This window comes from Plecotus auritus, assembly GCF_963455305.1.
Source record: "Plecotus auritus genome assembly, chromosome: 3".
NCBI classification, from domain to species: Eukaryota; Metazoa; Chordata; class Mammalia; order Chiroptera; family Vespertilionidae; genus Plecotus; species Plecotus auritus.
The window spans coordinates 70,194,113-70,210,176 of record NC_137772.1 but is presented as its reverse complement, the minus strand read 5'-3'; positions in this window follow the sequence as shown (position 1 = coordinate 70,210,176).

Sequence of the window (16,064 nt, the reverse complement as noted above, 5' to 3'; positions counted from 1 at the left end):
TTTCTCTCTCTCTCTCCCTCTCCTTTCCTCTCTGAAATCAATAAAAACATATTAAAAAAAAAAAGAATGGGTATTTTGCTATTTGATAGCCAAATATTTATTAGATCTCTTTCCATTACTGGTTCATTACAATGCTTCTAACAACATGAGTGATTTGAATGGCAATATAAAGACAGAGACTGTATCAATTGGAACTTTTGATTATATTGAATAATCAAAAACATAATTTTTAATATTGCTTCTGAATCATGTACAAATGGTTTCTTTAAAAAATATGGTGTCATATAATAGTTGGTGAAGTGGATCTTTGTGTGTGTTTCCTAAAGAGAAAGACTTTCATTTAAATGTTGCTATCCACCCTGTTTTATAGTGTTGAAGACGTGTAGTTGTTTTAGAACATGGCCTCCAGAGGCAGCTGACTTGATTAAAAAGTTGCTTCTTACTTCTTAAGTAAAACAGTCTAGTCATTTTATTCCGTGAGCCAAAGTAAATTATGAATAAAGATAGTTTCTACCTGATGTTCCGTTGTGCATATTAAATGCTATGATTGATATAAATTCATTGGCACAGTATCTGTCAAATAAATTAACTGACAAGATATCAGCAACAGTTTGAAAATATTTGAATATGTCCTTTCATTCTATGATTTTTTCTATTTTCTATATTTGCTTTTGTCAAAGACCAACCATCTCCTTAGCTCTTGATAAGTAGGTGTCCAAACCTTTACACAAAAGCCAAGAAAATGAGATGACGATGACTTCCTAACTTCTCCTTGTGGGATGAGAATGACCTCCTAACTTCTCCTTTGAATTTCAAAGGAAAGAGAGCATCAGATGGCTTGAAAGAAAATGAAGTCCAGAGGGGAGCCTTATCACTGAGGATGGTATGTGCACTAGTCACTCAGGCTTAATATCTACATCTGATGGTGCTAGAGCAGGACTCGTTCTCTGCAGAGGTAGCCACTTTTCCTGATTGCATAGATTCTTTTCTACTGGTGAAATAATACATTCTGAATACATAGGAAATTTACAGCATCATTTTAAAATTGAAATAGAAAAAAAAATTCAGTTCCAACTTTCTCTCTTTCTTTTACACATACACAGCCCCCACACATGCACGCACATGCGCATGCACACTCCAACTCATTTGAATCTATCAAGCCATGTTACAATGTGCTGAAGAACATATCCTTTTTCTATTGTATTGAATTTTATGGGACTCAATACTTTGGTAGATTTATTAGTCTGTACTCCACATTATTTTGAGGTATTGGGAAATTCATTTAGCTTTACTAGCCCTCAAATTTTTCTTCTGAGTAATGTGGAGCTTGCTGGGCACAATCTGAAATGCAGTCTAGTTCTTAAACTCTTGTTATCAACAACTTTATGTGAACAATAACTATCCTATTATTTTAAGGGAAATAATCACTGATAAAAATCTAAAATATTGCCTAGTCTCAGTGTCCCCATGGCCCTGATACATGGAACTCATGCCCTTATGTGTTGGCATTACTCTGGTGTGCTTAGGAGCCAAGTTCATCAAACATTTTAGCAAAATGATTCCTGATTGCCATTGTCAAGTTGGTTCCTGGTCCTGGCTCACAATCTCTAAAACATTATTTTCCTTAATCCTATGTAATAAAAGGCTAATATGCAAATTGCCCCCTTGAGAGTTCAACCAACTGGAAGTTCAACCCACCAGGATTTGGACTACTCTCTATAACGTGCAGTGACCACCAGGGGGCAGCACAGAATAAAGGAAGGTCCCAGCTGGCAGCCAGCAGCCGGGGGAAGGAAGGCACCGATTGGCCCTGGTCACCGACCAGGCCTAGGGACTCTACCAGTGCACGAATTTTGTGCATCAGGCCCCTAGTAGTATATAATGCTCAAACAAGTTATCAATAGAAAAGTAAGTGGAATAGCTATGTAAAATTTTCTGAGTAGTGATTTACTCAGATACACATGCAAATTTATCCAGTACCAACTACATTTATTTATAACCAGCATATAGAATAGTGTTGTTAAAATATCAGTGCATTCCATGAAGTAAAATAAAATGTATAGGCATTAGAATCCCAGTTGAATACTTGTTGTCTAGGCAGCCTTGAATTCGGTTTGACACTTCTATGTTTCCAATCAATAATTAGTAAATAATGCAGATGAAGCTCTTAATATTTTCTGACAATCCATCCAATGCCACTTTCTTATAGTTGTTATTGTATTTTATTTGTTTGCTAATCTAATTTGTATTGCTTTTTATTTACTCCACAATGTTTTATAAGATGTATTCATGTTCAGTATGTAACTCCAGCCAAACAAACAATTTTATATGTATAAAGTTTATATATAATATTTGGAACACAAATGAATATTTTAAAAAGTTAAACATGTAGCTCTAGCCAGTTTGGCTCAGTTGATAGAGCTTTGCCCTGCGGACTGAAGGGTCCCGGATTTGATTCCAGTCAAGGGCACATGTCCAGGTTGCGAAGTCAATCCCCAGTAGGGGGCGTGCAGGAGATCCATGATTCTCTCTCATCACTGATGTTTCTCTCTCTCCCTCTCCCTTCCTCTCTGAAATCAATAAAAATATATTAATTTTAAAAAAGCCAAACATATATTAGGTCTTGAGGGAAGCCTCATAATATATCCATAGAGTTTTATTCTCTGACAGTACCTCTGATTAAATTAAAGATCAATAAAATACAATTAAAAAAAAAACATATCTTAAAAGTATAATATAATAATTACTTGAGCTAAATAAGAAAGCATAGGGAAATTACAAAATAATTAAAATATAAGGGCAATAAAGTACTACAAAAACACTTTGTGTGACAGTGTCACTTTAATGTTTTAGTTATGTTTACCAGAAACTAAGAACAAAGTTTTAAAAATAATCTAAGTATTCAACTGTAAAATTTTGAGCAATAGAAGAAAGCCAAATTAAAAGATGAAAGGAAATGATAAAAATAAGAACAAAAACTTCAAAGAAGGGAACAGGAAAATGTAGCATAGGCAAGTAAGACAAAAAATATGAATCTTAGAAAATTATTAATAAATAAACCAATTTTGCAACATAAAACAAGAAAAATATTTTAAAAGTAACAATATATATAAAGAAGAAAAAGCAACTAGAGCTACAGTCAATAATATTTGCTCTTAGTCTCAAATGAATGAACCTTAGAACTTTGAGTTAGTTGAGAAAATAGTTGAGTATTAATATTTTGTGCAGAAATATGATTTAGCAAAGAGTAAATTAGAAACTGAACTGTAATTTAAGAAAGGCCATTTGTATTGATTTAGGTAGTGTTATTTGGCTACTGTTTAGGAAAGATAAAAATAATCTATGCAAATTAGTTGTAACTAGAATGAAAAAAAAAGTTAACAAAGATAGGTTAAAATACCCAATTTAGTTTTGGTGTTTAGCCTAAGGGATTAATGCCAACAAAGAAGACCTACTATTAACTGATTATTCAAGGCCCTCTTAGAAACCATCAAGAGTAACCCAGTCAAGCCTTATCTCTATTTATCTCAGTTCCCATAAAAAAAAAAAAAAAAAAAAAAAAAAAAAAAAACCCTCAAAATTTGAACCATTTCATCTCTAAATTTGGCTCAATGTCACATTCTACAAAGTTACACAATGCAATATACAGATGATATATCATAGAATTTTAGTCTTGAAACCTATATAATCTTATTAACCAATGTCACCTCAATGAATTTAATTAACATTAAATTAATTGATTTTTAAAAATAATCCATTATCTCTCTGAACTCTACCAGCAGCAGTTTTTAATATCCTCTATGGGATTTCTTATGTTCCTGTCACTTTATATCTCTCTATTCAAAACTGGATGTCACTTAACATTAATGTGTTCTGTGCAACTTCCATAAGTGGTCTGTTGTTTTTCCTTTTCTCCCATATCTCACATTAATAGATCATGGAGGCAGAATAAGAGTCCTCCTTAGTCCTTATTGACATTTTTAATGTTGGTTTCTCCTGATTTCTAAATGTCTCTATCTACTCACTGTGAAGTAAATAGTACAAATCTATTCTACCCACTCTCCCCCATTGTTTGAGCCATCTACCAAAGACTGGTATCACATTTCCTTCCCAACATTTATCCTGCATTATATCAATTGCTATAGATGTTTCATTAAAATATCCTAATTTTTTATATCTGAGGTGTCTTCTCCCTTCAATGTCTTATCTTTCAATCCATCTGTTGATCCACTCCCATAGTCAAACTCAAGTTATTATTTCTTTTCATAATCATTGGGAAAGAAATTAGAAGTATTCATTAAGACAAAACCACACTTAGCCTCATTCATCTTGGATGGATAATTATGTCAATGAAGGGATTAAATGCCACATTGGAGTTCTTAAAATTTCACTTTTAAGCATTTGACATTCAGAGTACCAGATATTAACTTTCCAAATCACTCACTATAGCATTCCAATTTAACAATTTGGAATTCTGCCAGAACCTCAAATCCATGGTCCTTACAATCTCTGTCCTGCCCCTCCCCTATCACTCTCCACTTTCCTCCACATTCACCAACCCACTCATTTCCTTACTTCTCTCCCTAACCACCATTATAATTACTTATGTAAATATATAAGCAACTATCTTATTCCTTGCTCTCTGTCAAACATTTTGGGGAAGGCATAAACAATAATTCAAATTCACACCTTTTCTTTAACTGTTGCCAAATAGTTGAATAATGCTGGTAAAAACCACACAATCATGCTGACTTTATATTCATTACACAATCCAAGGAGGCAACTCAATGCTGATTGTCAATCACTTTTCATTTACTTAGTCTTTATATTTTCCTATACTGCAATATTTCATACATTTCACACTCTACTAAGTCTTTAGTAGCCTCCCCTGGCACACACTTTCAGCTTGCTTGTTCATTTCTCAATTTACTGAAGAAATAGAACTAATCAGAAAAGAATGACATTTCTTATAGTACCTAGGTACTCCAAAACTACCAGATATTCCATTTTATCTTCATATCTCAAAGTGTAGGCTTAGTCCTGTGGGGTCAAGTGACAATATAGCCCAAACCCTGCTCCTAGTCAGTGAAACAGTATAACAGTATCTGCCTGGCCAATGGCCACAAGGAACAGAGCAGCACAGATCCAAATGTTTTCCACATCCTTGTTGGCCAAAAAGCATCATCAGACTCTCTGTCCCTTGGTCTGCATGCAGGCCATTCCCAGCATAGCTCCCCACTCCCCAACCCCTCTGCTAGATAAGTCCCTGGCAGACCCTGGCCAAGTGCCGAAACTCACCCCACCTGCCACCATCTGGTCTTCCCTAATGTGTAAGTCATAAAGCCTATGTCTTCCCCCCTGGTCCCCCACATGTTTTTTTCTTTTGTGTGTGTGTGTGTGTGTGTGTGTGTGTGTGTGTGTGTGTGTGTTTTGTTTTGTTTTGTTTTTACTATCAAAGAATAGCATGATGCTCCTGGAATTGGAATTCCTACAGTACAAGTCCTCAGACTTTGTTTCTGCTCTAACTAAACCCATTTTCCTATTGATATTGTCTTTACTGAAATATTTAAATAGCATCTATATGGTGATAACTACAAAATTCATATCTCCAGCTTTGACCATTTTCCTAAATTCCAGATATATATATCCAATTGTTTACTAAATATTTCATCTTGGATGTCTGATAAAAGCAACATGTCAAGAGATAATTATTTTCTTCCATATCTGCTTGCCTCAATTTTTCCATCTCAATTATTTTCAATTGTATTCATCCACTTCTCAGGCCCAAATGAATAAAATTATTCTTTACTTTCTCTTACATCCATGATTAGTCCATTAAGGAATTCTATTGCCTTGTCTTTTGATAATATCCATATTCTGACCATTTATCATTTCACCTTCACCACAGCTACCTTAGTCCCAAAAACTATCATCTCACTTCTGAATAATATAATCTTACCTGCCCTCCTTATATCCATTCTTGCCTTTCTAGTCTCTCCTATTCAAACAGAAACTACAATAATCTTTTAAGTGTATATCTGCTCAAACCTTTCCAAAATTTTCATCTCAATAAAATCTAGAATTTTAACATGATTCAGATATTGACACCTGAGCTGAACATATTTATCTTCTGACTCACCCATCACTTACTTTTCTGTAATCACCCTGGCTTTATTTTTTTCCCCAGTTTCTTGGGAAAGTCAAGTAGGTGCCTATCTCAAATATCACTGAGACTTCAAATTTCTGTTCCTTCTTTTGGAATGCTTTTGCCCAAGACACCTAATGGGAACATACCCTCACTCAGATATCTGCTCATAAATACTTTACCTCATCAGAAATAATAAATTATATATAAATATATAAATTATATTAGGTGTAGAGTGATAAGCTGAGTGATAGACAAAAAGATATTTAGTTTAAAATTGCATATAAATTTCAAAATGTTTTTATCAACCATATTAATTAACTCAATGATTGTAATTTTCTCAAACTTCCCATAATCATTGGGAAAGAAATTAGAAGTACTCATTAAGACAAAACCAACCATAACCTCATTTATTTTGGAAGGATAATTATGTCTATGAAGGGGTTAAATGCCAATAATGTCACTAAAGAAAGGGGAAAAAAAGATATTCAGAGCAGTTTTTCAGAACATTACTCAGAATAATACTATTGTCAATAGGCAATGGAACAGGGCTGTATTTAGAGAATTATTTGGAAGAGTTTTTCTTGTCTATCTTCAAAGGATTTAAATAATGATTCTGCATATCTTTTGGAAAACCCCTTCACCACCTAATAGAGCATGGTGGCACAGAATAGCTTTCCAACAAGACTTCTTAACTTTTTCTTCACTAGTTTTCACTATTTTATGTATAAAATCCTTGCTCATTAATGCAGTCAACACATTTTGTTTCCATCAATAAACATTCAATATTTTAATTTTTATAATGGTTTGCTTATCTGCTAACATTCCCACATCTACTTATGTTTCCTATAAGTGGAACCTATAGTTGCCATTGCCTGTTGGCATTAGGACGTTGTCTTTCCCAAAGGTCATTTTTCTTTATATAAAAACAAGAACAAATACAAAAACACACAAACAAAAAAACACTCACCAGCTTTCTTTATGCAAATATGTTCGTCCATGAATAACAGCTACTGATTGAAATGCTATTGTTCAACATATCTGAAGATTGACAAATATTTAACTACCTTGGGGGAAATGTATTTATTTCATTTGTTTAGAAAACTTTAGAGTGCCTAGATTAATGGCTTATATACAACCATAAGTTTTTTTTACTAAAAAAGGAATTTGAAGTTATTATGATTATGTTTCTGATGATTCAATTTTAATGTAAGAGAAACATTACATGAAAGAACTTGTGAAGAATGTAAAGAGAAAGAAATCAATTGATGAATAGAGTTAAATGTAGCTCATTTTGAAAATGCCTATTTAACTGTGGCCATGGTGGAATCATTTAGATTCAGTTTGGACTATTCATCTCAAGAGACCTCAATAAACTTGTCTAAAATAATACAAGAGATACCTCAGGATATTCCAACTCTTTCAATAATATATGATACTAGTGGCCTGGTGCATGAAATTCGTACACAGAGGGGAGGGGTGTTCCATCAGCCCAGCCTGCACCCTCTTCGATCTGGGAAAACTTGGGGGATGTCCGATTGACAGTTTAGGCCCGATCCCACAGGGAGAGCTGGCTCCTAACCACTCACCTGCCTGCCTGCCTGATTGCCCCTAACTGCCTCTGCCTGCCTGCCTGATTGCCGCTAACTGCCTCTGCTTGCCTGCCTGATCGCCCCTAACTGCCCTCCCCTGCCAGCCTGATCTCACCCCCAATGGCCCTCCCCTGCTGGCCTGATCTCACCCAAATGCTCTCCCCTGCCGGCCTGATTGCCCCTAACTTCCTCTGCCTGCATTATTGCCCCCAACTGTCCTCCCCTGCAGGCCTGATCTTGCCCTTAACTGCCCTCTCCTCCCGGTCTTATCTCGCCCCCAACTGCCCTCCCCTGCTGGCCTGATCGTCCCTAACTGCCTCTGCCTCAGCCCCCACCACCATGGCTTTGTCCAGAAGGAAGTCAGACGTCCGGAAGATGACTGATCGACCTGGTCTAATTAGCATATTACTCTTTTATTAGTATAGATAGATTATATAGGATACGATTGCTTAAATGGGAGGGGAAAGCCTTTTTCAGCAGGAGGAGATGTTCTTGGCAGACAAAAATACATCATTCCTATATCTGGACTGATAGCAGCCATATGCACTATACTACCAAACCAGTTATTAAAAATTGAACCGCTTTCTTACACCTTACACCAAACAGCTGTTGCCCTTAAAACCTCTCCTCAGCCCCCACTTTAGGTTCTGCCTTTGCAGTTCAGGTTAGGTTCTGATTGTTTGGTTTCTATGCCAGTCAGCATCAAAAACTCCGCCTCCTAGGCAGCCATTGGCTCCCTAACCACCCCGATTTGGCTCTGATTGGTTGGTTTCTATGCCAGTCAGCATCAAGAGCTCTACCTCCTAGGCAGCCACTGGTTCTTCACAGCACCCACATTTGGTTCTGATTAGTCAGTTCCTATGCCAGTCAGCATCTCTGGGCCTATCAACGGGGCCTGATCAGAAAGGCGGGGCTGATCAGCAGCCCCGGTGGAGGCATGGCTGCTGGCCAGACTGGGAAAGAGAGATGCAAGTGCTGATCAAAAGTTGCCACAGAGGCAATGGATAAGTCCCTGATTCTCTCTTCAGACCTCTCTTTGACCCTGATTCGCAGCCCCCTCAGCAGTCAGTGCTAAGGCACCATGCCTGCAGGGAAAGCTGTCAGTGGCAGGACTTACTTCCGGTTGTTTGAGCCTTGGTCCTTACTTGGTCCTTACTGGTCTTTAAGACCCAGGGTTTTTATATATTAGGATTGTTAGGTAGAGCATTTGGCTATTTGAAGGTCAAGTAGGTTAATACTGATGATGATGATGAAGATGATGATCATGATGATAATCATAATAATACAGATTCAGGAGTGTTTTGAAAAAGAAAGAATACCTGACTTATTTTGTCATTATCTACCATTAATAGCTGTTACAAATATAAATGGAAGATAGTGGAAGGAAGTTAGGTATTTAGCTAGAGTATTTTATTTTATTTGTTACTTTAAAAAGCAACTCCCAAATCTCATTGGCTTCACAGTATAATATTTTTTTTCACTATTTCATACTTCAGTGCTGTTGAGAAATTCAGTTTGGTAGATATCTTCCAAGTATTGACCTACAGATTTATTCTCCACCTTACTTTTGAGACCGCTGTAATAGAGAGCTGGCCAAAGACACACTTAAAAATAAGACAAAGTGTTTTTTGGACCACATCTGGAGGTGGTGCACATCAATTATAAACACAGTGCATTGGACAGACCTAGTTATTAGGCCCCAATGTAAATGCCTGTGAGGCTGTGAAAAGTATTCATTTTATGTGCTGAAAAGAAGAAATGAGATAAATAATATAGCCTGGATTTTGCAAAGGACAGAGAAATGAGTAATACTCTTCTTATTACCATTCATTTAAACTTTTATTTAATACTTATAAACAGAAAAATACCAGGTAATTTTATTTGGAAAATAATTTCTATGTTATTATTACTGTCTAAGTGAAAGCAAAGGATAGTGAACTGAAGAAAATCACCTATAACAAACACAATAGAAGATTAGAGAATAACACGATGCTTTTGTGACTGGTTCACATACAATATTTTGGAACCAAAAGGAAATGCTGAACTCACTGAATATAATTTTAAGTTAAGAACCATAGTGTTTTTTCCTAACTTATTTATATCTCTCATTTTATGCCCATATTTTCCAGACTATTTTGTTAGGAAGAAGTTGAAAATAATAATTTAATTACAGAATCCTGCAAGTGTAGTAGCTAGAATTTTTTGAAGCAAATAGATCACTTGTTGCAGCTGAATGGTTTAGGTCCTGAATTGTTCATAGAATCAGGACCTAAACCATTGTGTTTAACAAGTCAGACTTTGGAGCGCGGTTGTATGGGTAAAAGTTTCAGTTCAACTATTTATTAGCTACATCAGACAAGACCCCAGCAGGAAAAAAGAATAGTGATAAGTGCTAAAAATTGAATAAATGGGTTTGGAAGACAAATCTCTATGAATAGTCTTTTATACAAGCACTAAAAAAATATTGTTAAAAATTATTAAATGGCAAACGTATCTTGGAAATTAGGGATTATGTATTATTCTATAGATATTTAAATATTTACCTCCTACAGAACCATTTGTCTTTGCTTACATTAAAGGGAGACTTTCACAGCTCTCTCAGAAGATTATTTGTTTTTACTCCATAGTAAAGTTCTCTGTCCTGATGGGAGATTGGCCTGATATGCCAGCCACCATAAATGAAATTTAAGTTTCATGATTTCAGGATCCCTTTCCTGTGGTCAAACCCCACTGCATGAACAGATGTACATCTGGATCTTATCATGTCACTCCATGGAAAACTGGAGGACAGAAAACTGGATCTAAGATGATATGTGAGTAAGAAACAATCTAATTCAGAAATTTAATGTTTTCTGTCAAGATTATTTCTAAAGATATGGACAATTAATAAGGACTTAGGTCATAGTTAACAACCACAGGACACTAACTTTTGGCCTGTGAAGGCAGAAAGAGGGAGTAGACACTATAAAACAGGAAGAGTAGTGGCTGACAATTAGGAGGATATTTTTAAAAGTTAATTATTCTCTCTACTTCAGTCTCTTTCTTCACTCTGATCTATCTCATGTAACTCCCTTTGACAAAATCCAAGTGGAAGCCAGACAACACATGAGTGCATTGATGCATTTCATAAAGGTTAGCTTCCTTGTACACAGAATGTGATGGAGAAGGGTGGAGAGTCGATCTTGAAGAGCCAATGGAATAAAGCGCAGTTTCTACCCTCAAGGATTGCATGCTTAATGTTTAAAACATTTTTTTTTTTTGTACACACAAAGTTCCAACTATAAAGTATGGCTGAATTTTACCTTCTGAAATTCTCTGAACTAGACATTCTTCTATTCTAAAACTCATTCATATCCTGAGTAAAACTGAACTGTCATATCAATCTGTTTGTTCATCTTTTTTACTAGTTTAAAAGCATAGTAACTTCAAAAAAAAATCTTTATAAGTATTGTGTAGTCCTGGCCCTAGTGTGATGCTCAGTGGGTCACATCACTGAATTAGTCTGAAGCCCGTGAATTACTTCTACTGATCAGTTTACATTATATGAGTCTCAGTATTTGCAGACTGGAAACTCCCTTGATAGCTTGGAAGAAAGGGCCTATATTTGAAAGGGCCTATGAGAGAACCACATGACAAGGAACCATTGTGGCTTCAGGAGGTGAGTCCAGGCCTAAAACCAGCAAGAAAATCCCACTCTAGCTGTAAGAGGATAAATTCTCCCAACTATTTGAATCATGTTGGAAGCAGGTTGTTGCCAGTCAAGCCTCCAGGTAATAGAACAGCCCAGCCAACTTCCCTCTCCTTTGCTCTCTGAAATCAATAAAAACACATTTTTTAAAAAGTACTATAAATTCAGCAATGTTTCCCCCTAGGTATAGCTAGAGAATGATTGGATGTACAGGTTCACTGGTCTGCCTTTAAATGTAATTGCATAAGAGCGAGCTCCCTACTATCTTTCTAGACTCTGGCTGGTGTTGCGACAGTCAGTGCTGGTACTAATCGTATTGTTAATGTCAAAGACCAAGTGTGACAGCCCCAGAAAAGATAGGCTCCCATGAATGACAGAGTAATCAGTCTGGGAAGGAACTGGCTCATCCATAAAGGATCAGACGCTGGAAAGTCACTATCAGCACGCTCGCCTGTTTGCTTCTTTTCTCATTCTGATGGCAGCTAGATCATTTAACATCGTATCCTTATGTCAAAGATTATTTGAAATGCATGTTATTCTAAACTCTAACCAAAAGGGATAAAAATGTTGTATATGTCAGTATTATCAGTATATGAAATTCAAAATATCTGAGCATTCTGTAAAGATAATTTAAAATATGGGATTTCACAAACAGCTGCAATGAATGTTCCTTCACCATCCTACACTCAATTTTCTAAAATGCAATATTGAATAGTTTCTGTTCAGGTTGTAAAGATGCGTAACTTACTTCATGTCTTTATGATTTCTATTTCATTTGGTAATAATGTATATTTTAAGCAATTAAGTTAATTTATATTTGGTGCTCCAAAGACAGGTACACATTAGTCAAGTTAGTATATTGTACATGTCCAGTAATTTTTAAGAACATAAAGAAAATCTATGTAGTACTATTTCATTTCTGTGAAATCTTTTATCATTTATCTTTTTAAAGGTTAACATTTAAATCTTTCATTAACAAAATATATTATAAATGACATTAAAGTATTAATATCATGCATTTTTAAGTTTCTAATATAACACTTTCCAAAGAGTGCGCCGAACCCTGACTGTTTTGGCTCAGTTGGATGAGCTTTGTCCCATGCACCGAAAAGTTGCTGGTTTGATTCCCAGTCAGGGCACATGCCTGGATTTCAGACCATATCCCCAGTAGGGAGTGTGCAGGAGGCAGCTGATTGATGTATCTCTCTCTCTCTCTCTCTCTCTCTCTCTTTCTCTCTCTCTCTCTCCCTTCCCCTCTCTCTAAAATAAAATAAAAAATGTATATATTTTTAAAGTGCACTGTGTCTTATTTTAAGAAATTTCACTATATGTTTATATAGTACAACCAATGCTGCAACAACAACAACACACTTTGCAATATATAGACTCACATCAATTTACCTGAATAAAAACAAAAAAACGTGTGCCCCACCTGTGTTGCTCAGTGGTTGAGCACCAACCCAGGAACCAAGAGGTCACTGGTTCCATTCCAGGTCAAGGCACATGCCTAGGTTTTGGGTTCAATTCCCAGTAGGGGGCATGCAGAAAGCAGCTGATGGATGATGTTTCTCTATCATCAATGTTTCTATCTCTCTACCCATCTCCCTTCCTCTCTAAAAATCAATAAAAACAAAACAAGACAAAAACTTGAAACCCTAAAGGTGATATAAATATTAAAATCATAAAGGTGATTAAAATCTTAAGGGTATTACAAATTTACTATTAATGTCTCACTTTAGAAGATATACAGGAAAATTTTTTATTTTTTTATAAATTTATGATAGATTTCCAAAATAACTGAGGAGTGTAGTTGGTATTTAAGGAGCATATGACAAGTAAAATAATAAAAACCAAAAGAAAACATACAAGAACGTATTAATTTTAAGATAATAGCTAAAATTACTGTTTTTGATATTTTATATTTTGATGGCCTATTAATAATGAAACCAGAATTTCTAAAAATATAAACTTCCCATGACTGCATGATTAGTCAGTGTAGTAAAGCAATATCATTTTATATTAAAATGCATTTTTATTTAATATTTTATAAATATACATTTATATACATTTTAATATTTATATAATTTGTATTCCTTAAAATAACTATCTATCCTAACAATGTTGCTATTAAAAATGCAAATGTGTCTTTAAATCCTATTTCATAGTTATTTAACTGTGATTAAAAATAAATCTTTCAGCCAATGGATTATAACATTTAAGTTTTTGTTGATCTTGAAAGAAGCTGTTTCACTGAAGGAGGAAAGCCTACCTGTTGAATGTTAAAATCAATAAAAATTAAATAAAGTAGTCAATAAGTAAAGAAAATTTTACAATGATAATTCTGTCAATGATAGCAGAAGAAGAAAACAATAGCTAGAAGTGGGTATAGTTTCAGGGATATCTATTGCATTTAATTGTTTTTCTTTAATCAAGATGGTACATACTAGAGCTTGTTGAATGTTGCTGAAAATGATTCATGTGGGAGAGAGAAAGGGATAATGCAATAAAATTAAAACAAGAGCGATTGGAATCCAGACACTAAAGAATTAATTTTCCTTTGAAAGGGACAAGGATATACCTCCCATCCATATGAAAGAAACTGGAAAATCAGAGTGCAGAAATAGGGAAGTTTACATAGTGTTCTGCAGAAGCTGAGTGAGTGTCCTTTTAATTTACTCCATATTTTCTCTAAATTAAAAGGTAAAAGTGTTGTTCTGCCCGGTATTGTACACCTAAGGGGCATGGTTTGGAATTCCAATAAAGGGCACATACTTGGGTTTCAGGTTCGATCCCTGGCCTGGTTGGGGGGCATGGAAGAGGCAATCGATCAATGTGTCTCTCTCACATCAATGTCTCTCTCTCTCTCTCTCTCTTTCTCTCTCAAAAAAAAAAAAATCAATGGAAAAAATCCTCTGGTGAGGATTTAAAAAAATAAAAAGGTAAAAGCTGAGATTGAGATTGTTGACAGTAGGAGAGCCTGTTAGAGTTTTTCAGGGAAAATAAAATAGTTAATCAGGAAAATGAGAAAGCTAAATAAAATGGAAAATTATATGTTAAAGATCAGTATCATGGTTATGAAATGGGAAATATCAGGAGTACTGTGTCATCTCCCAAATCAACACTTAATTTCTTAGTTTTAGGCTGACATGATGTGGATGATTATGGTTTAACCTAGATTTGTTATCACTAGGTGAGTATAATTAGGGAAAAATAATATAAGAGTATTTAAATTGAGATTAAGTAAGCAATATAAAGACCATTAAATTTTTTGAATATATAAAGGGGGTGATAAACCAAGAAATGTTATGGGGTTAACATTTTAGATGAATCAATATCTCAAATAATTATTGAAATGAGTACAATTTCAATATGTGGACAGGTAATATCAGTAGTACCACTTGAGTGAAGATTACTGAATCTAATATATTGAAATCAGTGTAGTTGTTATGATGAGCAAAGTGTTTACCAAGGAAATGGATATCTGTGGAAGAGGTAAATTTATTACAATGGTAATAACAGTGACAGAAGTAGAGATAGAAAAGAAGATTATGAGCTAGATACTAGATTCACCTGAATGGGAAACAGTATTCTGAATTTGGGTAGACATTTACATATGAAGTAAGATAATGATATAATTTATTACCAAAAGCAAAAACAGCATTGGTATTGTTGAAAGTAAAAGCAGTGTAAATGGTTAAAAATAACACACCTCCTTGTTTGCAGTATGCATGGTGTGTGCACAGTTGCAAAGAGATGACAATGATTAATGGAAACATATTGAGTGGAGCAGTCATTTTTTGTTCGCTATGCCATCTTCCCTCCACTCACCTCTGACATCAACAATAACTATGATGGACTGTTTTGTGTTGAGAAACAGAATCTAACCTCAGATATCCTTCATGACTCGATCTTTCTACCTTTCTTCCTTAAGGCTCTCTCTGATGTTTGGCGCAATTAATACTTCCAGCAATAGCCTTCAACTAATGGGGCATGGGAGGTGGTACACAAGTGCTGGGGAAACAAATGACAGAGCCTCTTGTCCTTCAGACAGGCCTGTGCATAGACTTAGAGGGCACAGGTGTGTTGAGTCCAGTAGCTTGCAGCAGTAACTTAATAAGCAAACATCTTTCTGTGGCTGTTCCATATTTGCTGTCCCATACTCCTATGCCCACTCATTCTGCTTCCTCAGACCATTTCCAAGTAATCTAGCTAAAACCAATTCTTTTTCACAGACTTTTCTTTCAGACATTGAGATCTACACATATAAAAGTTAATTTTTTAAAAAATTTTAAGTAAATGACATGAGAATTAACTGTGAAGAGGCCATTATATAAGATTAGAAGATATAATTCTTCTGGTTAGAATAACAAGCTCCCTCTAGTCCCCAAAACTGGGATCCACTACTTGTTACCATTTTATAGGGGTTAGAGACCCTCTCTGTCCCTTAGAAGACTTTGTTTTGCATGTACAAGGTGATTTGATATACTTTCCTGGGACTTCTTGTCTTTCAGGGGAAGTGTGTCTACATGTTTCCTTGTCTACCATGTTGCAAGTAACCAGAAAACAAACAAACATACAAGCAAACAAACAAAAAACTTAGGTTCCCAAGTGTTGATTAGGATGGTGAATTAAAAGTCAA